The sequence below is a fragment of the Castor canadensis genome, chromosome 14 (assembly GCF_047511655.1).
Source record: "Castor canadensis chromosome 14, mCasCan1.hap1v2, whole genome shotgun sequence".
Taxonomy (NCBI): Eukaryota; Metazoa; Chordata; class Mammalia; order Rodentia; family Castoridae; genus Castor; species Castor canadensis.
This window is the reverse complement of record NC_133399.1, coordinates 10,534,519-10,559,653: the sequence shown is the minus strand read 5'-3', so window position 1 is coordinate 10,559,653 and position 25,135 is coordinate 10,534,519. Positions and strand designations below refer to the sequence as shown.

General features: G+C 38.2%; 1 protein-coding gene across 25 annotated transcripts in view; it reads left to right on the top strand.

Moving 5' to 3' along the window:
* The window catches only part of LOC109678387 (uncharacterized), a 128,238-nt gene that overhangs the window by 42,308 nt on the left and 60,795 nt on the right, over positions 1 to 25,135 (top strand). For 15 of the 25 annotated variants that reach the window (XR_012441274.1, XM_074053776.1, XM_074053777.1 and 12 more), the window contains one exon: positions 15,645 to 15,843. The exons of the other annotated variants lie outside the window; for them this stretch is intronic. The gene's annotated coding sequence lies outside the window, so the exon portion shown is untranslated. The remainder of the gene's footprint in view (positions 1 to 15,644; positions 15,844 to 25,135) is intronic. 25 annotated transcript variants of the gene reach the window in all.

Sequence of the window (25,135 nt, the reverse complement as noted above, 5' to 3'; positions counted from 1 at the left end):
TTCCCACTGCCACTTTTACAAGCTTTCCCACTCCTGGTTGCTGGGCGTGTGCTGCCGCTCCTGCCTTCTCCAGCTGGCTTGTTGTGAGGGATTTCCTCTCTCCCCCTCTTTGGTGATCAGAGCACCCCACCCTCTTTGCTACGTGCCTTTTTTGTTGTTATTACTTATTCAGTTTTTTTTCTTTTTTCCCTGAGTGGGGTTCGGTCTGTCCAGGGGGCTATGCTGATCTGGTCCAGGGTTATCTGTGGGAGTACTGTGTACCGTTTAGCTCACCTGTAGCCTGCTTCTTCCCAAGTGGTCTGGACACTGGTGTCTGATGGCACGAGAGCCCTCCTGGTTTCTCCATTTAACGTGAAGTTGGGATGCTATATGTGGGCTGGGGGTGTGGAGGAGTCAAAGTTTTGCCTCTTCTCAGTGATTTTTCCTGTAAGGTTTATCTCCAGCGTCTCTCCAAGATTTTACTTTAGGAGGCACACTTTCTGCTTCCTCCCTCTAGCTGCCATCTTGGAATCAAGTGCTAGTCTCTGATAAATTCCTGTCAAGATCTGTAACCCTAAATAAATCTCCTGGGATCTCTGAGCTTCAGTTTCGTCATCTGCTGCTGCTGGTGCTGAGGGCCGGGGTTGGGAGCCCATTTCTTTTATTTTATGTGAAACCATTTCTCTTTGTCTTCATCTGTTTCTCCCCCTGTCTCTTTGTGCTGTATTCTGGTTTTTTTTTTCTGATGGTACTGGGGTTTGAACTCAGGGCCTCACACTTGCCAGGCAGGTGCTCTGTCACTTGAGCCATTCCACCAACCCTCTGTTTTTGTTTTCTTTTTTTTTCTTTTTTTTTTTTTTTTTTGGTGCTGGGGATCAAAGCCAAGGCCTTACACTTGGAAGGCAATACTTGAGCAGTGAGCTACATCCCAACACTATTTTCCAGTGCATTTTATATTAAAAATATAACAAAATAATGAATTTTAATAAACTAATCTGGTGCTCTCCAACCTTTCTTTGATATTTTTTCTTTTAGTGGACCTGGGTGGGATTTGATCAAATGATATCTTTTTCCATTTCTCAAAATATTTTGGTAAAATATGATGATGAAGACAATTGTGTATGTTTATCTTTTGAATACAGATCTACTAATGAAAAATGAAATTCTCAGAACAATTCACATAACTGGGATTTAAAAATTATAATTTACCTATCATTAAGTTATTTACCAAATTCATCTGTATAGATTATTCTTATCTCAAAGGCCATGCAAAACCCAATCACCAATATGTCTTAGAGACTCTAGCTTGATGACTAAGGATTTTTATTGTTGCTATTGATTAGTTAAAAAAAAGAAAGTAAATATGAGCAGTAATAAACATTGGAATTCATATTTTTTCTTAACATTTTTTGTGCTTCCTTATTTCACATTACATTTCACTGGAAAAGAAGAGTGCTAGATTTACAAAACTTCACAATTTATCCTTGGTTATTGACTAACTTTTTTTCCCCACATCCTAGTAATAATAAAGACTTGAAATCAGGAGGATGACATGTTCCTGAAAATGCTATTTATACATCTGAAGGAGGCAGGTTTTATTTCATGTGGCATTCTTTTATTTTTCTAAGTGGAACACAGAGGGTTGAGAATATCCTTTTTTGTTTTATTTTTTGCATTACTGGGGATTGATTTCAGAACCTCTTGGTTGCTAGGCCAGTGCTGTACCACTGAGCAGAAAGACTGCTAAAGTTATATTTTTTGATAAAAACTTTCAATCCTTCTGCCTCAGTTTCCCTACTGCGTGGATTACAGGTATGGATAACCACACAATTTATCAGTTTTTCAATAGACTGACGTCTGCAATGCAAGTTCTTCCTGCCTTTGTCAGAAATAAGCTGGACATAGGGTGTGGTTGCTTGTTAGCTATTTTGTTCATTGATCCAGGTGTCAATTTTTTGTGTCATTTTCATGCTGTAGTTTTATTACAGGTTACAAGTATATTTTAAAGTCAAGTAGTGTAATGCTTCCTGATTTGGGGGGTGGGGGTTGGTGAGCTGTTTGAATGGAGGCATTCACACTTGAAAATTAGGTTGTGTACTGTTTGAGCCAAACCTCCAGTCTATTTTGCTCTGATCATTTTGGAGATGGGGTGTTGCTATTAGCTGAGGATGGCTTTGAGCCACAATCCTCCTGATCTAGCTAGGATTATAAGTATGAGCCTCCCATACCCATTCTGGTTTATTCTTTTTGCTCAAAATGACTTTGGCCTTTCAGGATTTTTTGTGGTTATTTATAAATTTAAAAATAGTTTTTTCTATTTTTATCCAGAGTGCCTTTTTTTTTATGGTACTGGTACTTGAACTCAGGGCCTCATGTTTAATAAGCAGTCATTCTACTGCTTGACCCACTCCACCAGTGAAGATTACCATTTTGATGGGGATTGCAATAAGTCCATTAATTTCTTTGTGTATGAGGGATATTTTAACTATGCTCATTTTCTCAATGCATGACCACAAGATGTCTTTCCAAATTTTGTGTCTTCCTCAGTTTCTTTCATCAAGGTTTATAATTTTCATTGTAAAAATATTTTTACCTCTCGGGTTAAATTTATTCCTCCACATTTTCTTTTCTACTATAAACAGTACAAGCTTTCTTGATTTCTGTTTCAGAAGCTACACCTATTACTATGTATGTATGTGTGTAATAGATAGATAGATATGATTGGGATTTGAACCATGGATTTGTGCTTGCAAAGGACTCGCTCTAACACTTGAGCCACAAATCCAGTCCATTTTGGTTTGGTTATTTTCGAGATATGGTCTGATGAACTACATCCCACTACTTAGTATCCTGCTTTTGAGTCTTTTAACTGTTCTAAATCCATATACGTGTTTTTTGGTGTATCTTTTACTGTTTCATCTATGTAAGAACATATCATCTGCAACCAGATTTTACTACTTTTTTGAATTTTGATCCCCTTCTTTTTTTCTTTTTCTTAATTGCTCTTGCTAAGACTTCCACCATACAGCTTTGATCAAAGTGGTGAGAGCCAACGTTCTTGTCTTGTTCCAGATCTTATAGAGTACGTTTTCAGAGTCTCTCCTTTTTAATGTAAGTTTCCTTGTGCCTTATATAGCGTCCAGTATGTTAAGGTATTTTCCTAGTATGCCTAATTATTTCTGTGTTTTATCATGATGGGAATTTGAAATTGATCAATAGCTTTTCTGTCATTTGAGATGATTATTTGTTTTTTGATTTTTATTTTTTTGGATGGTATTTTGATCTTAGTTCTGTTCATACATTGTATCTTCTCTATTCATTTGTCCTTACTGATTTGTGAATCATCCTTGCATTCCTGGCATGAATTCCAGTTGATCATGGTAAGTAATTTTTTTAATGCACTAATACATTGAGTTTGTTGAAATTCTAGAAAGTTGTTAAGTACTTTTCATTTTTTGAATCATTTTAAGAGAATTGATATTAATTCTTTTAATGCTTGGTTGAATTCTATAACAGGTTTGAACTCTGTAGCAGAATCATCTGATCCTGGGATTTTCTCTAATGGGAGACTTTTCTTACTGATTTTATCATATTTCTTCTTATATATTTATTCAGGTTTGCTATGCTTATTTTTATGATTCACTCTTGACAAGCATGTGTGTCTATGAATATGTCCATATCTTCTAGATAAGGAAATCTGGTGGTATATTATTATTCATCGTCTGTCCATTGCTGAAATTGCAATATTGAAGTCTTTGAGTATTATTGTATTGGAGTCAGTCACCCATTTATGTCTAATAATGCTTGCTATATATATTTGGGTGGTCTTATATGGAGAACATGTATATTTACAATTATTTCTTCTTGCAGAATTTACCCCTGTGCCCTACTAGTCTGCTTTTACTGCTTTTGGTTTAAAAACTTTTTCATCTTTTCTTGGCATGGCTACTCCTGGCTTTTGTTTCACTGCAATGTATTGTACATTGTTCTTCATTAATATGCTTCTCAGCTTCTGATGCTCCTGCCTTCTGATAAACCCATACATGGAAAATGCATTTGAGGCAACTGAGTGAGCATCAAAGCCCAGCCTTGTCTACTTTTACTGTACACACATTGTATAGTAAATTTACTATACCATTTACTATTGAGTAAAATCATCTAATACAGTGTTTCAATTCACTAAATATATACATGGTAGAGCATAGCATCAAAAAGCATCACACCACACATCACCAGCCGCATGAGGTCAGATAGAAAATGGAAGTCTGTTTCTCTCAAGCATATTCATTTCCCACTTTTGTATCATCAGTAAAATCATGAGACACAGCATAAATCATTGTTCCTCCTCATCTCAATTAAAAATACCTGAATTCATGTACTCCTTAGGAAGCTGTATAATAATTCTCTTTAATTCTTTCTCAGTCCAAGTAGATCAATGTGTTTAGGTAAGTTGTCCAGCTACAAACTTATGTCTCTCAAATTTTCACTCCTCAGAATACATTTTTGGCTGCAGTCTTTTTTTTTATTTTTATTGTTTTATCATTCATATGTGCATACAATGCTTCGGTCATTTCTCCCTCCTGCCCCCACCCCCTCCCTTACCACCCACTCCACCCCCTTCCTCTCCCCCCCACCCACTTGATACCCAGCAGAAAGTGTTTCGCCCTTATCTCTTATTTTGTTGAAGAGAGAGTATAAGCAATAATAGGAAGGAACAAGGTTTTTTCTAGTTGAGATAAGGATAGCTATACAGGGAGTTGACTCACATTGATTTCCTGTGCATGTGTGTTACCTTCTAGGTTAATTCTTTTTCATCTAACCTTTTCTCTAGTTCCTGGTCCCCTTCTCCTATTGGCCTCAGTTGCTTTTATGGTATCTGCTTTTGTTTCTCTGCGTTGAGGGCAACAAATGCTAGCTAATTTTTTAGGTGTCTTACCTATCCTCACACCTCCCTTGTGTGCTCCTGCTTTTATCATGTGCTCAAAGTCCAATCCCCTTGTTGTGTTTGCCCTTGATCTAATGTCCTCATATGAGGGAGAACATACAACTTTTGGTCTTTTGGGTAGAGTATCCTGGGGTTGAAGTTATTTTCATTCAGTGCCTGGAAGATCTTACCCCATGCTCTTCTTGCTTTTAATGTTTCTGTTGAGAAGTCTGCTGTGATTTTGATGGGTTTACCTTTGTATGTTGTTTTTTCTCTCTTACAGCCTTCAATATTCTTTCCCTAGTTTCTGTACTTGTTGTTTTAATGATGATATTCCTCTTGCATCTGTATAGGAATATCTTTCTCTAGATTTGGGAAATTTTCTGTTATTATTTTGTTGAATATATTATGCATTCCCTTCACTTGCCTCTCTTCTCCTTCTTCGATGCCCATGATTCTCTAGTTTGGTCTTTTGATGGACTCGGCGAGTTCTTGCGTTTTCTTTTCACAGGTCTTGAGTTGTTTAGTTAATAGTTCTTAGGTTTTTCCTTTAATTACCATTTCATCTTCGAGTTGTGAGATTCTGTCTTCTGTTTGTTCTAGTCTGCTGGATTTTCCTTCTGTTTTGTTTTTCAGTTCTGTGTTGTTCTTTTTTTGGATGTTTTCCATATCCTGGGTCATTTCTTCTTTAATGTTGTCTATTTTTGTCCTGAGTTCATTTATCTGTTTATTAATCGTGTTCTCTGTTTCATGTTGGTGTTTATTCAGTGCTTCTATGGTTTCCTTTATTTCTTCTTGTGCTTTTTCAAATTCTCTTTTTGTTGTCTTGGAATTTCTTGAGTGTCTCCTGTACATTTTGGTTGAGCATATCCAGTGTCATCTCTATAAGATTCTCACTGAGTACCTGTAGTATGGCTTCTTTTAAATTATTCTTGTGGGCTACATTGGGTTCTTTGGCATAGTTTATCTTCATTTTGTTGGAGTCTGGATCTGAGTATCTGTTTTCTTTATTTCATTCTGGTTCCTGTACTAATTTTTTGCTGTGGGGAAACTGGTTTCCCTGTTTTTCTGTCTTCTCATCATTGCCCTTGATATTGTTATTGTCTCTGTACTGTGTGCAATTAAGGATTTTCTGGCTTGTAATAATAGCACTAGTGATATTTAGAATGGAAGGGTGGGAGGGGATGGAAAGCAAAGAAGTTAAAGGAAAAGGGAAAAAGAAATAATCAAGTAGAAAAAAAATAAAACAAAGAAACAAACAAAAAAGTGTCAAAGATATAAACAGGGAGAGACATTGTACTAATCAACTGTAAGGTGAAAAGGTATTAGATAGAGAGAGGGTTGAAAATAAAAAATAAAAAGAGTAAAGATTAGAATAGAAATTAAAAAATAAGTAAATGAAAGAAAAAATATATATGTAAAATAAAATAAAACAAAATAAAAAATACCTCCAAGTTCAAATGCAGTGAAATCTCAGTCTTAATAATTTTGGTGATCGTCCTTCAGCCTGCAATCCTGGAGATAGTGCCTCAGTTGTTGTTCTGTAGTTGTCTCATCAAAGGGAAGACATAAAGTAGAACAAAACTGCAACCAAAAAAAAAAAGCCCACCAAGTGTCCCGAGTTCAAATGCAATACAATTTCAGTAAGTTTTTCAGCATGCAGGTGTAATTCGGTTGTTTTCTCATCAAAGGTAGGGAGAGAGGAAAAAACGAGTCTGGAGACAGTTCTGTGAATGGCTATGTGTGGCTGTGGCTTGCCTGCCTCCTGCTGTCAGCCTGCTGTTGCTGCAGGCATTATTTATGCAGCTCTCAGGGGTGAGCTTAACACTCACCTATCCCCTCAGGCTTTGTTTACTCAGAGTTCTCCTGTGCAGGAGCCACTGCTACAAGCTTTCCCCTTTCCAAGTACACTGGGAGAGGTGACACTGAACCTGCTTTCTCAGGACTGCGTGTTTATTTACAGTTCACTTGGGAAGTGGGTCTTCCCCCAATCCTATGTAGTTTTCCTCCCACCTCTGCTTTTAACAGCTTCCCTGCTTTTGATTGCTGGGCGTGTGCCGCTGCTCCTGCCGGCCTGTGTGTTTGTTTACAGCTCACGTGGGAGGTGGGTCTTCTGCCCTCTCCTGTGGAGTTTTCCTCCCTCCGCCGCTCTCCCAAGGTTTCCCGCTCCTGGTTGATGGGCGCGTGCTCCCGCCGGAGCCTCTCCAGCCAGGCCTGGCTTGTTTATTTACGGTTCCAGGAAGGATTCTCCTCCCCCCTTCTTCAGTGATCAGGGTGGCGATCAGGGTGCCCCACCTTCTCTGCTACGTGTCTTTATTGTTCTTATTGCTTGTTAACTCAGTTTCTCTGTTTTCCCTGGGTGGGTGTCGGTCTGTCCAGGGGGCTATGCTGATCTGGCCCAGGGATGTCTGTGGAAGTACTTTGAAGCTAGCCAAGGCTGATAGATGCTATCTAGAAAATTCCCAACAAGAAAGGGCTGACAGTGTCACTTAGATGGTAGCACCTGCCTATCAAGTGTGAGGACCTAAGTCCAAAACTCCAGTACCTCCAAAAATGTAAACCAAAGTACTAACTTGGCCAGGTGACAGTGGACCTGTAATCCTAGTTATTTGCGAGGCTGAGATTGGGAGATTTGAGGCTATGCCAGGCAGATAGTTTCAGACCCCAATCTCCAAAATGAAGCAGAAGAAAATGGACTGGGAGTGTCATTAAGGGATAGGCTGCCTTCCCTGGATGCTCAAAACTGTTAGTTCAAACACCAGTCCCAACCCCCAAAAATGTATTAGCTGACAGAAAACAGCATATGAACTAAAATACAATGAAAAGTGCCTTAAATATAATTAACTCAAGATACAACACTAAGCACAAAACCAATGTGTTGGGAAGGAGTTGGGAAGATTGTGTGGTTACTGTCCTGTTGCTGCCATAGCACAGTGTTATTTTTACCTGCATTTAGAGTAGTTGTAAATGACCACTGCCATGACTGGGAAATCCCTACAACAATTTATGAGGGAGGTGTACTTTATATTCTAATGGAGCAGAGAAAAGGGAATAATAAAAAAAGTCCAAGTATATAAGTTGTGATTACAGAAAAATATAGGGGTTAAATATCAAGGACAACTAACGTCACTAGGCAAGGAACTGTCCCCCAACTCGTGAGGTAAAGAGATCATCCCAGGGAATCATAGCTTACTGGATCAGAAATCCACAAGAACAAGAAGGAAAGGATGCCTGATGAACTGCTGATGTCTAATGGCAGGAAAAACTAGAGGAGATTTAGTTTCAGAAGACATAATTTAAAAGTTTTACTCCAGAAACCCAACTAGGTTCTCACAGTAAATATCAGACAGCAGTTTCGACAAAAAACAATGGAAGGGCTGGAAGCCTGGTTCAAGTGGTAATCACCTGCTCAGCAACCATGAAGCCCTCAGCTCAAACCACAGTACCTAAAAAACAGGATTACTGGTGGCCACACCTGTAATTCTAGGCACTCACAAGGTAGTCAGTAGGACCAAGATTCAAAGCCAGTCCCAGACAAACAATTTTGGAATCATTCTCTTGATAATATCCAACACAGAAAGGAGTGGTAGTATGGGTGAAGTGGTAGAGTTCCTTCCTAACCAAGCATGGAGCCCTGAGTTCAAAATTCATAGCATTCAGAGTCAAAATTCATTGTAATTGTGTCAAAATTCCTAGTATTCAGAGAACACAGTTTGTGGAGAAACCTAACCCAAGAAATGAATATAGTAGAAGGAAAGAAAGAACTAAGTGTAATAATGTAAACTTCTTTAAGAGAAGCTGTGAAATAAATGTAGACAATGGTAAACCAAGTACTCTGAAATAATGATTACCAAAGATACCAATTTGCAGGCAGAAAATCAATAAATGCAAAAGCTTGTTATCTAGATATACCAACTGATTAGGCAAGATAAATAAAAAAGAACAGAACACACAAATTACTAATAGTGCACATGAAATGAAGGCTGCTGGTAATGATAGCATGGGCTTGAAAAGGACCATAAACAGACATCATGAACAATTCCATGCTCATAAACTTGATGGCCTGAACAAAATGAACAAATTCAAGGGGAGAAGCCATCTACCAAACTACAGGAGAGAGAATACATTTGGAAGGGTTTGTAGGAAATACATTGACTCAGGGTTTGCAGAGTGGCTCAAGTAATCAGGAGGCCCTGAATTCAAACCCCACAAAAGAAGTAATTAAAGAATACAGAGTAAAATGTGAAGGTTACCCATCCCATGTTAATGGAGGGGGAAAATTTGTGCACTGAAAATGGCTATATTATTAAAGTGATCTACAGTTTCCATGTAACTCCATAGAAATCCCAATGACATTCCTCAGAGGAACAGAAAAAATAATCCTAAGATTCCTATGGAAGCAGAAAAAACTCAAAGAGGCCAACCAATCCTGAACAAAGAGTTATGCTGCTAAAAAAAAAATGCTGTAGGCATCACAATACCTGACTTTGAATTTATAATATAGACGCACAGTAACAAAAAATAGTAGGTAATAGGAAAACAAAAACCAAAGAAAATTGAGGCCTTCAATATTGTGTATATAGGTTTTTTAATATTATTCATCCATGAGGAAGACTGCAAGTATGTAAATTTCAGGAAAAATGGATGTTGCACTTTTTTTGTGGTACTGGGATATTAACTTAGAGCCTATACTTTCTCATTTTCTCCATTCATTTGGATAAGGTTACATGCATTAATATTCATTCTCTGCTTATCAGAAGGGGGAAAAGACAAATGTAAAAGTCATGACTGAAATCTTTATTCCTTTAAAAATCACATCAGGTCAATGCACCCAATTTCATCAAACATACCCTGAAGGATATAAAAGTATATATTAACTTCAACACAGTTGTTGTGGGGGACTTTGACACCCCACTATCATCAATAGATAGGTCATCCAAACAAAAAATCAATAAAGAAATCCTAGATCTAAAATATACAATAGATCAAATGGACCTACTTGATGTCTACAGAACATTTCATCCAACTTCTACAAAATATACATTCTTCTCAGCAGCCCATGGAACCTTCTCCAAAATAGATCATATCCTAGGGCACAAAGCAAGCCTCAGCAAATATAAGAAAATAGAAATTATACCATGCATTCTATCTGATCACAATGCCATAAAACTAGAACTCAACAACAAAAGTAAAGACAAAAAACATGCAGTCAAGTCATTGCTTAATGAACAATGGGTCATTGATGAAATAAAAGAGGAAATTAAGAAGTTCCTGGAAGTCAATGAAAATGAAAACACAACCTACCAGAACCTATGGGACACAGCAAAGGCAGTCCTGAGAGGAAAGTTTATAGCCATGATTGCATATATTAAAAAGACTGAAAGATCACAAATCAATGACCTAATGATACATCTCAAACTCCTAGAAAAACAAGAATAAGCAAATCCCAAAACAAATAGAAATAATAAAAATAAGAGCTGAAATCAATGAAATAGAAACCAAAAAAAACCATACAAAGAATTAATGAAACAAAAAGCTAGTTCTTTGAAAAAATAAACAAGATCGACAGACCCCTGGCAAACCTGACTAAAATGAGGAGAGAAAAAACCCAAATTAGTAGGATCAGGAATGCAAAAGGGGAGATAACAACAAACACCATGGAAGTCCAGGAAATCATCAGAGACTACTTTGAGAACCTATATTCAAATAAATTGGAAAATCTTAAAGAAATGGACAGATTTCTAGATACATATGATCATCCAAAACTGAACCAAGAGGATATTAATCAACTGAATAGATCTATAACACAAAATGAAATTGAAGCAGCAATTGAGTCTCCCCAAAAAGAAAAGTCCAGTACCTGATGGATTCTCTGCTGAATTCTATCAGACCTTTAAAGAAGAACTGATACCAATCCTCCTTAAACTGTTCCACAAAATAGAAAAGGAAGGAAAACTGCCTAACACATTTTTTGAAGCCAGTATTACACTTATCCCAAAACCAGGCAAAGTCACCTCCAAAAAGGAAAACTATAGGTCAATCTCCTTAATGAACATTGATGCAAAAATCCTCATGAAATAATGGCAAACCAAATTCAACAACACATCAAAAAGATCATTCACCACGACCAAGTAGGCGCCATCCCAGGAATGCAGGGGTGGTATCTATGCACAATGGAATTTTATGCAGCCATGAAGAAGAGCGAAATGTTATCATTTGCTGGTAAATGGATGGAATTGGAGAACATCATTCTGAGTGAGGTTAGCCTGGCCCAAAAGACCAAAAGTCGTATGTTCTCTCTCATATGTGGACATGAGATCAAGGCAAACACAACAAGGGGATTGGACTTTGAGCACATGAGAAAGCGAGAGCACACAAGGAAGGTATGAGGATAGGTAAGACATCTAAAAATCTGGATAGCATTTGGTGCCCTCAACGCAGAGAAACTAAAGCAGATACTTTTAAGCAACTGAGGCCAATAGGAGAAGGGAACCAGGAACCAGAGAAAAGGTTAGATCAAGAAGAATTAACCTAGAAGGTAATACACATGCACAGAAAGTCAATGCAGTCAACTCCCTGTATAGCTATCCTTATCTCAACTAGCAAAAACCCTTGGTCCTTCCTATTATTCCTTTTACTCTCTTTTCAGCAAAATTAGAGATAAGGGCTACTCTGCTAGGTAGCGAGGGGGTGGGCGGAGAGGAAGAGTGGGGGGGGGTGTAAGGGTGGAGGTGGGGAAGTGGGTAGAAATGACCCAAACATTGTATGCACATTTGAATAAAATAAAAATAATTTAAAAAAAATAAAAATCACATCAGATGGAGGACAGGGACCAGGTAACAATGGAAACAACAATGCCCCCTCCAAGAGTCTCATTGAAAGACAGCTGCATAGTATTTGCCAAGCAGAGTCTTTTTGGCTCTGTCTTCGTCCATGTGGTTTCTCAAACTCATGCAATTGGTTTGGTAAAGGAAGTGCAGCATTTTGTCATTGGTTCTGTTCTGAGTTGAAACTGACTAAAATTATTTACAATTTGCCATCCAATCCTTTTCCTTAAAATGAGAACCCTTCAGTAGACTCCTGAGCCTTGAAATACCCACTTGGCAGAGGGGTGGCCAATGAAATTTTTTCTGAGGGGGAGTAAAATAATCAGACTTCTTATTCTGCCACGTACTCTGAATCCTATCCCTTTCCTTTGTAAATTAATACATTATCTTGGGACTCAACTTAAATGTCCCTTCCTCAGCAAGTGTCGGTACTCCTATTAGCTTTATTGCTTTCTTGAAGAGTTCAGTCATAAGAAAGAAATTCTTGTTATAGTGTGTTACCTGTAGTTTTATCAATTGTTGCTCCTTAAAAAGTGATATTCCTTCTCGCACTGAGATTGCCTTTAATTGTAAACAGCTTCTTTGAAGTGTGGATTTATAATGGTTGTGCTGAGACTCCTGGTATTTATAAAGGTGACAGTCAGTTTAGAATGTTCCATATGCATTCTTAGTGAGCACGTAGTGTGACAGGTTAGGGAGAAGAGAATCAAAATGTTGTCCTCCTCCCACAATATGAGTGAATTCTGGAAGACAGTTTCAAATTAATAATTTAAATTGAACACCATAGGAGAGTCTTAGTTGGATTGAAGAAAGGGACGGTTACAGTGCTTGACAAGATAGGCTGCTGGAAAACAATGTCCCTTCCCTTTAATCCTGGCTCCATAGGATTTTGATATTGGGATACTTCTGCTTCCAAGTACCTGGGCCAAGTAGTTTAAGAGACCCCCATCTCCAGTATTTCCAGAGCTGAATAGACTGGATGTATGGCTCAAGTGGTAGAGAGACTACTTTATAAGGAAGAAGCCTTGAATTCAAACCCCAGTACCACAAATAAAAGGCAGCAGAGATTAGGAGGATCGTGATTCAAAGCCAGCTTGACAGATAGTTCATGAGACCCTATAATGAAAGATCATTCACAAAAAAAGGACCAGTGGAGTGACTCAAGGTATAGATCTTGAGTTCAAACTCTAGTACCACAAAAGAAAAAAACGTGCATGTTGATCATGGAAACTGTTTGGAAACATCTGTTCCTCTTTCATTTTAGCTGATGAGGTGAATGACACCAATGTTCTAGACACAGTTGAATTTTGTCTTCAGACATTTCCAGGAATACAGTCTCAGGATAAGTGATTTTTGTTTGTTTTCTTTTTCTTTCCTTGTGGAAGTGTGATTTGAACTCAGGGCCTCACTTCACCAGCCCTAGTGATGTTAATTGTCTTGTGCAAGCTGAATTCCATTTCATCATTATGACAGAAATTACAGACCCACTCTTTAATAAAAAATTGTGGAAGAAAAAAAATAAATAAAATAAAAGATTTTTTAAATAGCAAAATAAATAAATAAATAAAGATTATTCCAAAAGGAATTAATTTTGGAATCCAAGATGATTCCAAAGAAAAAAAAAAAGAAATTGTGGTGATTCAGGAGTATTCATTTTGTTCTGCTACTTCTGTTGTTTTCACAATCATTTTCAGGCTAGTATTAAAAGTGCTATATAAGAGATTGTGGGTTTTCATGAAGAGCACGTGTTTAATTGCCAAGACATGGAATCAGCTCTTTAAGAACACAGGATCATGTGAACACTTGAGGTCTAGATTTTAAGTACTGTCAGCCTGACCTTCCTCCTTGAAATATACTTGTCATGTTTTAGGCATCTATGACCTTTGATGACGTGTGTCAAGTTCACCCAGGGAGAGTGGGCCTTGCTGGATCCTTCACAACAGAAGCTGTACAGGGAAGTGATGGTAGAAATCTTCAGGAACCTGGCCTCTGTTGTAAGGATGACTTCATTCCCTTAGTCAATGGGAGAACCAGTGTTGGTTGCTCTTAAATGCTTTAGAATAATTTGGAATGTGGAAACCATAAATTCAGTGAATATACCAGGTCTTGGCTCATTATAACATAAGCCTACTTAGAATCTAGTAATTAATCTCTAGTAATATTATTCAAAATGTCTTCTTTTGCTGTCTCCATTTTATAAAAAAACAGAGGATGATCAGATCATTGAAGAGGTTTACAAAAATTCCATAATAAGGCTAAGGTAATTTGCACTCACAAGAGAAATGAGCTTAAACACTGAAGGAAAGGAATGTGAAACAGGTCATGTGAAGGGGAGGTCAGTAGTGAGAGGGGAGAGGGTAAATGAAGAGGGTCAAGAGGGTATGGTTGATTTACCTTTACTGGTTGGGGGAAGGAGTTGTGGTTTGAACTCTGCCCTTGGAACTGGCAAGGCCAGCATTCTAACACGTGTCATACCTCCAGTCTCCTTTTCTCTGGGTTTGTGAGACATGGGGTCGTGAGAAATATTTCCCCTGGTGGGCCTTGAACCTGGATCCTGTCTGTCTTCCCCTCCCTAGTAGCTACAATTACAGGAGTCAGCCACTGTCCCCACCATATTTGATGTACTTTCTATACATGCCTTTAAATGGAGCACTGAAACCTTTTGAAGTTATTTTAAGGCAGGGAATGGGGTAGGAGAAAGAATATTGGAAGGGGATAAAACAAACTAGGAATTAATGCATGTATATATGGAAATCTCAGAATGAAATTCCATGTAGAAATACCATATAGTAATAATGTTCAAAAAGGAAGCAGAGAGAGCATGAAGTGTCATTTAAGAATCAAAGAGGATTATGGGTGTATCCCAAGTGATAGAGCACATGCTGAATTGCAAGTGTGAAATGCTGAGTTCAAACCCAAGTCCACAAAAAAGAAGAATCAAAAGAGTCAGGATGAAATTGTATTTTTTTCTGCTGTGCTCAGGATTAAACCCTGGGCCTCCAGCTTGCTACACAGGCGCTCTACCACTTGAGCCACTCCAACAACCCAGAGTAAAATTTTCAGAAAGAAGAGGATGTTGTGGGCTGGTAGACTTTCTAAGTGAAACAGTATACTGCTAACCCAGCCAGTGTGAGGGCTGCTTTTCAAGCAGTGTGCCTTATGTTAAACCTCACCTTAACCAAAAAACAAAAACAAACAACCCCCAAAAAACTAGCCAGTTGCTAGTGGCTCACACCTATAATCATAGGTACTTGGGAGGCATAGTTCAGGAAGATCAAAATTTGAAACCATCTTCAGTCAAATAATTCTTAAAACCCTAACTCAAAACTCCCTAATGTTAAAGTGCTGGTAGACTGGCGCAGGTAGTAGAGCCACTGTCTAGCTACTGTGAGGCCTTCAGTTCAAACACCAGTACTACAAAAGAAACCCAAATGAAATGCAAACTCCAGATTTTCCATTATCAGAAACATGTAGTACCCACATGATGCTCCAAGAGATAATCTGTTGTGTTAATGTACAAAAACTCTCATGCAATAACTTGTGAAAAGAGTTATGTGAGCTTTCCTTCAGGGTGTGAATATATGGTGCATTTGAAGAAAATGAATTTTGGTTTGGATTGGGGCCTGTAATCTTCAATATAGCTTCTTAGGATTATGCAAATACTTCAAAAGCTAAATGATTTTGTTCACACCTCTTCCATGTACAATCCTCAAATGCATTTAAATGTAGTCAATAGTCAGTGTTTGCAAAATATTGGAATGGATTCTTTACTTACCTGTAACAGTACCACTGGTTTGATAATAATGTTCCTGGAATCATCCTGCATGTTCACAGTTTACAGGACATAAAACCAGTACTCCTCCTGGTAAGTATTTGAAAAAATGGCTTAGTAATGTGTTTCTTATTATTTCTAGAGGTCAGTGGTAGGGAGATTCTGTGAACACAAAGAAGATATTCAGTGTGGAGAAGCCTTCAGCCATGCTCCAAATCATATTATGAGAAATAATACTCATACTGGAGTGGGAACAAATGAAAACTGCGTGTGTACTGAAATCTTCATCCAGTATCCATCCCTGAGTCTGTCTGTCAGAACTCAGAGTGGACCTGAGCCATGTGAGTATCAAGAATATGGAGAAAACCCATTTAAGTGGTAGGATTCTGGGAAAACCTTTCCTTCTTCTAGATTTCTTCAAAGGCATGAAAGAAGTCATCCTGAAAAGACACCCATTGTATGTAGAGCAGTGTGGAAAAGCCACCTTTCATTTTAGTGGCCTTTGCAAACTTGAACTGACTTGCAGTGGAGAAAAACCCTGTTTGTAAGCCATGTGGGAAATCCTTCTCACATTTGTGTGCTGTTTAAAAACATGAAAGAACTTACAGTACAGAGAAACCCTATGAAAGCAAACAGTGTAGAAAAGCCTTTAGTTCTTCTAGTTACCTGAAACACTCAGGATTTCACCCTGAGTGCAGACCACTTGGAAGCAATGTAGAAAAGCATTCAGGTCATCCAGTTACCTAAAAAAAAAAAAAGAAAGAAAGAAATTCACACTGGAGCAAAACATGCATGTAAACAATGTGGGAAAACCTTCCATTGGACTAGTAATCTTTGAAGACATGTAAAATCTCAGAGTGGTGAGAAACCCTATGTATGTGAGCAGTGTGGAAAAGCTTGTAGTTCTTCCAGTTACATCAAAATACATGAATGAATTCACACTGGATGAAAGACCTTTGCATATAAGCAATGTGGAAAAGCTTTTACCTCATCCATGTACCTCAAAACACATGAATGAATTCACACTGGAGTAAAACTTTATGAATGCAAACACTGTACGAAAGACTTCCATTCTCCCAGCAACCTTCAGAGACATACACAAACTAACCCTGGAGCAAAACATGTTAGCAGTGTGGGAAAGCCTCCTTTAGTTGAGTGTCCTTCAAAGACATGAACCAAGTCACAGTCAACAGGAGTCCTTTATATGTAAAACATGTGGGAAAGCCTTTTTTTCCTTACATGTTGTTAAAATGTGTGATCATACTACCACCAAAGAAAAAAAGGAAAAAAAATGGTTACAGTATGGTACAATTTACTGTAACTTTGTCAGCTATCTCTAAATGTATAAAATGTAAACGTGCCAACTAAAAGACAGTGATAGAGTTAATTAGAAAACAAGCAACTTTATGTACGAATTATGAAAAATTATTGTACATATAAAGATGTAAAAATATCAGGTATGGAGGAGGCACAAGTTGAATTGAACTTTTGTAAAATATGGTGAAAACATAATAGCAATGTAATAACACTTATCCAGAAAATCAGGAAAGGATTAGATTTTTAGGTGTTCTAATCACAATGAAATTGTAAGGCTCAGAAGTACTGTATCTGGTGGGTAGCCTAATTTAACCACACTGTAATGTATGTATATTTCAAAACATTTTACATTATTAATTTTTTTCCTATATGTAAAAATGAGAAAAATAGACCTGTAAATCAACCCAAACTCTTAGACCCTTCTTACCTTTGAAAGAAGGTGCCAAAAACATTGGAGAAAGATAGTCTCTTCAACAAATGGTTTGGAAAACTGCATACATACATATACAATTCTGCAACCAGACACCTGTCACCTGGTAACAGTATGAATTCATAATACCTCAAGCTACTGTCTGCGTATTTGGAATTATAACAGTGAAATCTTGTTTTGTGAGTGTATGCTAGTTCAAAAATAAAATTTCACACACACACACACACACACACACATGGCAGAGGGGAATAGGCCATTCTGAGAGGCCTAGTCATGAAATGTAGAAAGAAAATAAGGCGAGGAAATCCCGTCCATGGGCACAGTCACGTGTTGCACAATTTAGTCATGCATGTGATTGATTTAGCAGATTCCTTGCCAGACATGGAACACCTAATCATCCTTTTTCTGGGCTTAAAACTCGCTTTTTGAGCTTGTATAATATAATTTCTAAAGGCTGGTGAAGTGGATCATGTGGCAACTGTGCCATCGTAAAAAGTGTGAAGGCCCTGAGTTCAAGCCCCAGTCCTGCCCCACCCCCCAAGAAAACAAAGTAAAATTAATTTCAAAGGTCAAATCAGACAGAAATGGCAAATGGTGGTTTATATTCAAATCACTGAAATATTTTCATAATTGATATCTGGGCACCATTGTACTCACCTGTAATCCTTCCTGTTTGATAGCAGAGGCCAGGAAGATCACAGTTTCAAGCCAGTGGGGGCAAATAGCTGTAAAAGTATCTTGAAAATACTCAGTACTATTCAGGGCCTATGAAGTGACTCAAGTGGTAGAAGGTCTTTCTAGCAAGCCAGGGCTCCTGAGTTCAAACTCCAGTACTGCCAAAAAAATCCCAGTTCCAATAGAACTGCTAATGCTTGTTCTTTCTGTACTTTCCCTGGGCATATGTGGAAGGGATGTAATGCCTGTGTTTATGGGTGCACTATTGACCATCGGGAAGCTATGAAATCAGCCTCTGTGTTGAACAACAAATGTACCAATAAAGAAAATTTCATATATCTATATATATACACACATACACACACATGCATAGATGTAGTGTAATATTCATCCATAAAGAAAAATGGAATTATGTAATTTGCAGGAAATTGGATGGAGCTAGAGATCTTCATGTCAAGCAATATGAACAACTCTCAGGAAGACAAATGCTGCATGTTTTATATAATAAGCATAATCTAGAACTTTACATGAATGTGTAAGGGGACTTTTTGGGGTGGAAACCACTGGGAAAGATAGACAAGGCAATACCATGAGAGGGTGAGGATGAAGGGGTGCATTATACGCATCCATGGAAACAGCACAATGAAACCCATTGATCTAAAAGGCAGGGAGGGAGGAGAGGGATGAGAAGAAAGAGTAATAGGCAGGATGAAAGTTATGAAAGTACATTATGGGATTGTATGGTAGCAGCACAGTGAACATCCTTGTACAGTAATGTACACTAGGAAACGCATGTGAAAACTCAAGCAGACATCCAGAAAATATGTGTAGATGATATGTATTAATTAAAAAAAAGAAATGAATAATCCAACTTGGTCCTGGAGGTTTGACTCGAGCAATGCAAGCATGGCCAGCATCAGGAGGAAAATGTAATTCATTCCTTTCTGCTAAATTATTACCCAGTTTATTTATGGTAGCACATTTTTTCCCAAGGCAGACATTTTACCACTTCAGCAATTTCTCCACAACCACAACCTTCATGAAAGTAGTGATTTCAAAGGACAGCAGTACATGTTTAGAAGCAGGTGTCTGGTCTAGAAAGTCTGGACTGGTTCAGCAAAATGCAGTCATACCCAAGGCTGGGCCAGGTTTGTCCAGTGGTAAGAAGCTTGGTCTGGAGGGAGCAGTGAAGGTAATTTGTCCAGGAAGCAACCTATGAACTTATGACTGTCCCTCAGACAACCCTTACAGGACACAAATGAGATGACTATCCATAATATGCAGAGAACCTGTATGAACATAAGAAACGTGAGCAAGCATCCAGGTCTCTCCATTGCCTTCAGAAGCATGACATGGCTCTCACTGTAGAAAGACTGTATGACAGTAAACCATAATGACACCTTTGGATGTCAGAGTTCTGGTGAAACACACAAAAGAACTGCTAGAGAGAAACCACAGAAATGTAAACAGTGTGGGAAAGCCTCCAGTACTTCTGGTTACATTGAAATACATGAAAGGATCAACACTGGAGAGACATCTTATGTATATAAGCATAGGGGAAAAGCCTTGTATTTGACTCAAGTTCGAAGCATGAACATATTCACAGGGGGTAGAAACCTTATTTATAGAAGCAACGTGGGAAATCCTTCATTTCTTTAATTGACATTTGAGTACAGAAACAGTGTCACAGTGCAGAGAGGCTCTTTGTATGCGAGCAATGTGGCAAACCTTTATTTGGCAGAATAACCTTTGAAGACATGAGTGAATACACGCTGGTGAGAAAATATAAATGCAAACAATGTGGAAAGTCCTTCATTTGTTCTGGTTCCTTTAAGAGGCATGGGTGGACTCATACAGGAGACAATTCCTAAGTACAGAATGTGGAAAGGCCCCATTATCACATGAACTTTCTAGCAGATAGGACAATGGTTAGGAAAAGAAGATACCATGTAAACTTTGGGAAAGTCTCTAGTCATCCCTGTTGAATTGAGGAACATAAAATTGCATACTGTGGTGAGAAGTCCACACTAGAAGAAGTGTTACAAAGTCTTCATGTAAGAACGCACCCAAGATGAAAACTTTTTAATGTAAAAAAGACAGCAAAGTTGTCATTTAAAACAAATACTTTGATCTCCCTGTTGTAACAGGAAAAGACAACCACAAAATGCTCACAGATGCCTGACACTGGTGACACACTCCAGTACACTGTGGAGCATAGCATCAAAAACATCACTACCAGCACGAGGTCACACAGAAAATGCAAGACATTTCTCTCAAGTACAGTCACTTTCCTACTGTTGGAACATCAAGAAAATAACATGAGACATAGCATAAATCATTGTCCTTCCTTATCTCAATTAAAATATATAAATGCACATTCTCCTTGGGAAACTGTATAGTACTTCTCTTTAAATCTCTTTGAGTCCAAGTAGATCAATGTGTTTAGGTAAATTGTCCAGCTACAGACTTATGAAGGAAGTCAGCACGACTATTCCCCTCAAACTCCTTGGAGAATATGGTTCTGGCTGAAGTCTTTGTTTTGAGACAAGGTCTTACACTGTAGCTCAGACCAGTCTTGAACTTACAATCATATGACCCCAGGCTCTCATGGGATGGGATTACAGATCTGCACTGTCATGACCACATCTCTGATAATATTTTTACGTTCTCATCAGCCTCCTTTTTAGGCTGTAGACACTTATTTGAGAACTAATCTTGATGCTTTTTACTCTTGTCTAAGAGGAATGATTAAAGCAGTGCTTCCTGTGCTGATGCTTCTATGCTTGTGAGAGAAGTTACGGGTCAAACAGTGAAAGTTCATTTAGAGTTAAAAATAAGGTGTACAAGGAAAAGAGATCATGGCATGGGGCATAGCATAGAAGCTGGTGTGGGTGTTTATCTTCACTTTAGAAAGTCACAGTGTGAATCTGCATGTCTTCATTGATATCTTTCCACATTCAGTGCCCCATCATCCTTGTATGAACATCTGCTACTGACAGTGGGAACCACTGCATGGTGCATCCTTTTTTTTGTACTTTCACATTTAACTTCCTATTGTATATGGCCTGGAGTTTGGTGTTTTACATGTAATAAAAATTTATTCATAAGAAAAAATTAAGGATAAAAATTGGATGGGGGAAATTTAAATCTTATAAATAGTGGAGGTGAAAGACAACAAAGTAGAGCAAAATATCTACAATACATGCAATATAAAACTGTTAGCTTATCTGGGTACTCATGGCTCAAACCTGTAATCCTACCTACTTAGGAGACAGAGATCACAAGGATTGTAGTTCAGAGATGGTCCAGGCTAATAGTTCACAAGACTCTATCTGGAAAATTCCCAACAAAACAAGGACTGGCAGAGTGGTTCAACTGGTAGAGCATCTGCCTAGCAAATGTGAGGCCCTGAGTTCAAAACTCCAGTACCTCCAAAAACTTAAAAGAATGTATTACCTTGCCCAAGTGACAGTGGATTACACTTGTAATCCTAGTTACTTGGGAAGTTGAGATTGGGAGGTTTGAGACCAAGCAGATAGTTTGAGACCCCATCTCCAAAATAAAGCAGAACAAAATGGGTTGGAACTGTCCTCAAGGGGTAAGGCACCTGCTCTGGATGCTCAAAGTCCTTAGCAGAAACACCAGTCCCAACCCCCCAAAAAGGATTATCTTCCAGAATAAAGCAAATGAATCAAAATACAATGAAAATGGCACAAATATAATTAACTCAAGATACAATACTAAACACAAAACCTATGTGGTGGGAAGGAGGAGTCAGGAACATTCTATGGCTTTTGCCCTGCTGCTGACACAGCACAGTATTATTTTAACCTGGATTTAGGGGCATTGTAAATGACTACTGCTACCACTGGGGAATCACCAAAACAATTTAGAAGGGAGGTATACTTCATATCCTAATGGAGCAGAGAAAAGGGAATAATAAAAAGTCTAAGTCCATAAGATATAAATACATAAAAACATGGGGAGCTTAAACAAATATCAAGGACAACTAAGGTCACTAGGCAAGGAACTGTCCCCTAAGTAGTGAGGTAAAGAGATCATCCCAGGGAGTCACGGCTTACTGGATCAGAAATCCACAAGGACAAGAAGGAAAGGAAAATTTGAACTGTGTTTGATGAAACTGCTCATGTCTAAAGGGAGGTAAAAACTAGATGAGATCTAGTTTCAGAGGACACCATAATTTGAAAGTTTCACCTCCAGAAACCCAAACAGTAAACATCAGACAGCAATTGTTTCGATAAACAGCAATGGAAGGGCTGGAAGCCTGGATCAAATGGCATTCACCTGCACAGCAACCATGAAGTCCTCAGTTCAAACCACAGTATCTGAAAAACAGAAAAAGTTGGTCCTGGTGGCCACACCTGTAATCCTAGCTACTCAGGAGGCGACATTAGGAGGATCAAGATTCAAAGCTAATCCCAGGCAAACAGTTTGGGAATCACTCTCTTGAAAATATCCAACACAAAAAGCACTGGCAGAGTGGCTGATGTGGCAGAGTTCCTGCCTAACCAAGCATGGAATACTGAGTTCAAAATTCATAGTATTCAGAGTCAAAGTTTATTGTAACTAGTGAAAATTCCTAGTGTTCAGAAAATACAGTGTTTGGGGAAATCTAAATCAAGAAATGAATATTGTAGAAGAGAGAAAAGAACAAAGTGTAATAATGTAAACTTCTTCTTTAAGAGAAACTGTGAAAGGGTAAATCAAGTTCCCTGAAATAATGATTAGCAAACATATCAATAACTTTGCAGATTGGAAATCAATAAATCCAAAAGCTGACTTTCCATAAATAACAACTGCTTAGGCAAGATCAGTAAAAAAGAACAGAACACACAAATTATTAATTGTGCTCATGAAGGGAAGGCTTCTGGTAATGATAGCATGGGCTTGAAAGAGACCCTAAAGGGACATCATGAACAATTCCATGCTCATAAACCTGGAGAAAATGAACAAATTCAAGGGAAGAAGCCATCTGCCAAAACTACCAGGAGAAAGAATACAAATAGTAGGGTTTATAGAAGATACATTGACTTGGTGTGCAGAGTGGCTCAAGTATTTATAGCACCTGCCAAGAAACCGTGAGGCCCTGAGTTCAAACCCCACAAAAGAAATTAAAGAATACAGAGCAAAATGATAAGATCACCCAACCAGGTTTACGGAGGGGCAAAATTTGTGCAGTGACAGTGGCTATATTACTAAAGGGGATCTACAGTTTCCATGCAACTCCATTGACATCCCAATGATATTCCTCACAGGAATAGAAAAAAATCATCCTAAGATTTCTATGGAAGTACAAAAAGCCCCAAGCAGACAAACCAATCCTGAACAAATAGCAATGCTACTAAAAAACATGCCAGTATCACAATGCCTGTCTCTCAATGCTATATAAATGTCTTCTGCTTTTATTTCAAGTTTAGGGGCTGTTGGAGTGGCTTAAGTTATATAGTGCCTTCCCAGCTATTGGGAGGTCCTAAGTTCAAACACCATGGGTGCCAAAAAATTTATTTCAAGATTAGCTGTTTATAGTGGATAATAACAAATCCATGATTTTTTTTAATTTGGCGGTACTGCTGTTTCAACTCACACTTACTAGGCAAGCACTGTAGTCCTCGAGGCACTCTACCAGCCTATTTTTCTGTGTTTGATATTTTTTCCACATAGGTCTGTTGAAGATTTTCCTGGGTTGACTTTGAACTTCCCTGCTTCTGATCTCTGCTTCCAGAGAAGCTACAATTACAGGCCCAGTCTAATGGTGACTGGCTAAAACCATGGATTTTTGTAAATTAAGCTCAGAAATTCTAGAACTGTTTTGTGGGTCCTCTGGGATTTTCTTCTTGTACACAGTTATGTCACTTATCACCACTGACATAGATTTTGTTGTTCTTGTTCCTTCTAAATACATGTGTTCATATACTGTGAAACCTTATTTATTTTATGTTCCTGGGTACTGAACCCAGGGTAGTGTTTTATTGATTTTTACAATAGCTAACACTTTTTTTTGTGGTACTGGAGCTTGAACCCAGGGACTTCATCTGGAGGTACTCCACCAGCCCTAATTTTGTGAAGGGTTTTTGAAGATAGGGTCTAGTGGAACTATTTACCCAGGCTGGCTTTGAAACAAAATCCTTCTGATCTCTGCCTCCTGAGTAGCTAGTATACAGGCATGAGCCACTGGCACATAGCTAGAAAACACTTTCTTATTCTAAGGATTTTCAGTGTTAATCAGGCATTTATTATACATAGTAAGTTTGATAAAGTTTTTTGTTTCATTGGTTAGTTTTTTGTTTTTTATTTTTTGGACTGTTGAAAGCTGTGTTACAGAATTTCATGTATCTGTGTAGCTGACAAATCTTGGTAATAGTGAGCTGTTTCTAAAAAATGTGCCATCCCTCCATTTGTTTTATTTGTTGACATTCCAAAAAAAAGCTATAGTTTTTGTTTATGGGCATAGTGACTTGTCCTTCAGTAGTCCTGTCTAGCTTTTCATTAAAAGTAGTTTATAAGAAGACACATACAAATGTCCAATTTCTATCTCTCAGTTTAGTCCCAGAAAATGTACTCAGTTCCATTAGAAGCAAGTTGTTTCATTTTTAGTTGTTTTGTTCTTGTTTTGGGCAGTACTGGCTCTTGAACTCAGGGTCTCATGCTTTCTAGACAGACACTGTACCAGTTCCGCCAGTCCACCTGTGCTTTTTTGTGTTTGTTATTTTTGAAATAGGGTCTCCCAAACTATTTGCCCAGGGTGATTCCACACTTTGATCCTACTGATCTCTGCCTACTGAGTAGCTAGAATTAAATGTGTGAGCCCCTAGTGCCAGGCTTTAAGAAACAAGTTACAAGGATGCATTAAATAATATCTGTTAAACCAGCATGGTATTTCATCCTACAGAAATTATTAGTGCTCTAACCAGTATGCTGCATCTAATGAGCACGTGAGAACACTGCAAACATACAGAGGGAGAATAGTTGATGAACAAACAACATCTTCTTTGCTCAACTGAGAAAATCATGCCACCTTTATAGGTAGGCCAATGAGTTATCCATCTAAACAAGGTTTCCCAGGTATCAGGAATAATGAAACTTTTCTCTCCAGCACATGGAAGAATATGCAGTCTCAGAACAGTTAGTGTTCCCTCTGTGTGTGCTCTAAGTGATAGGAATTTGTTATAGCGTTCCTAGAGTCCCAGGAT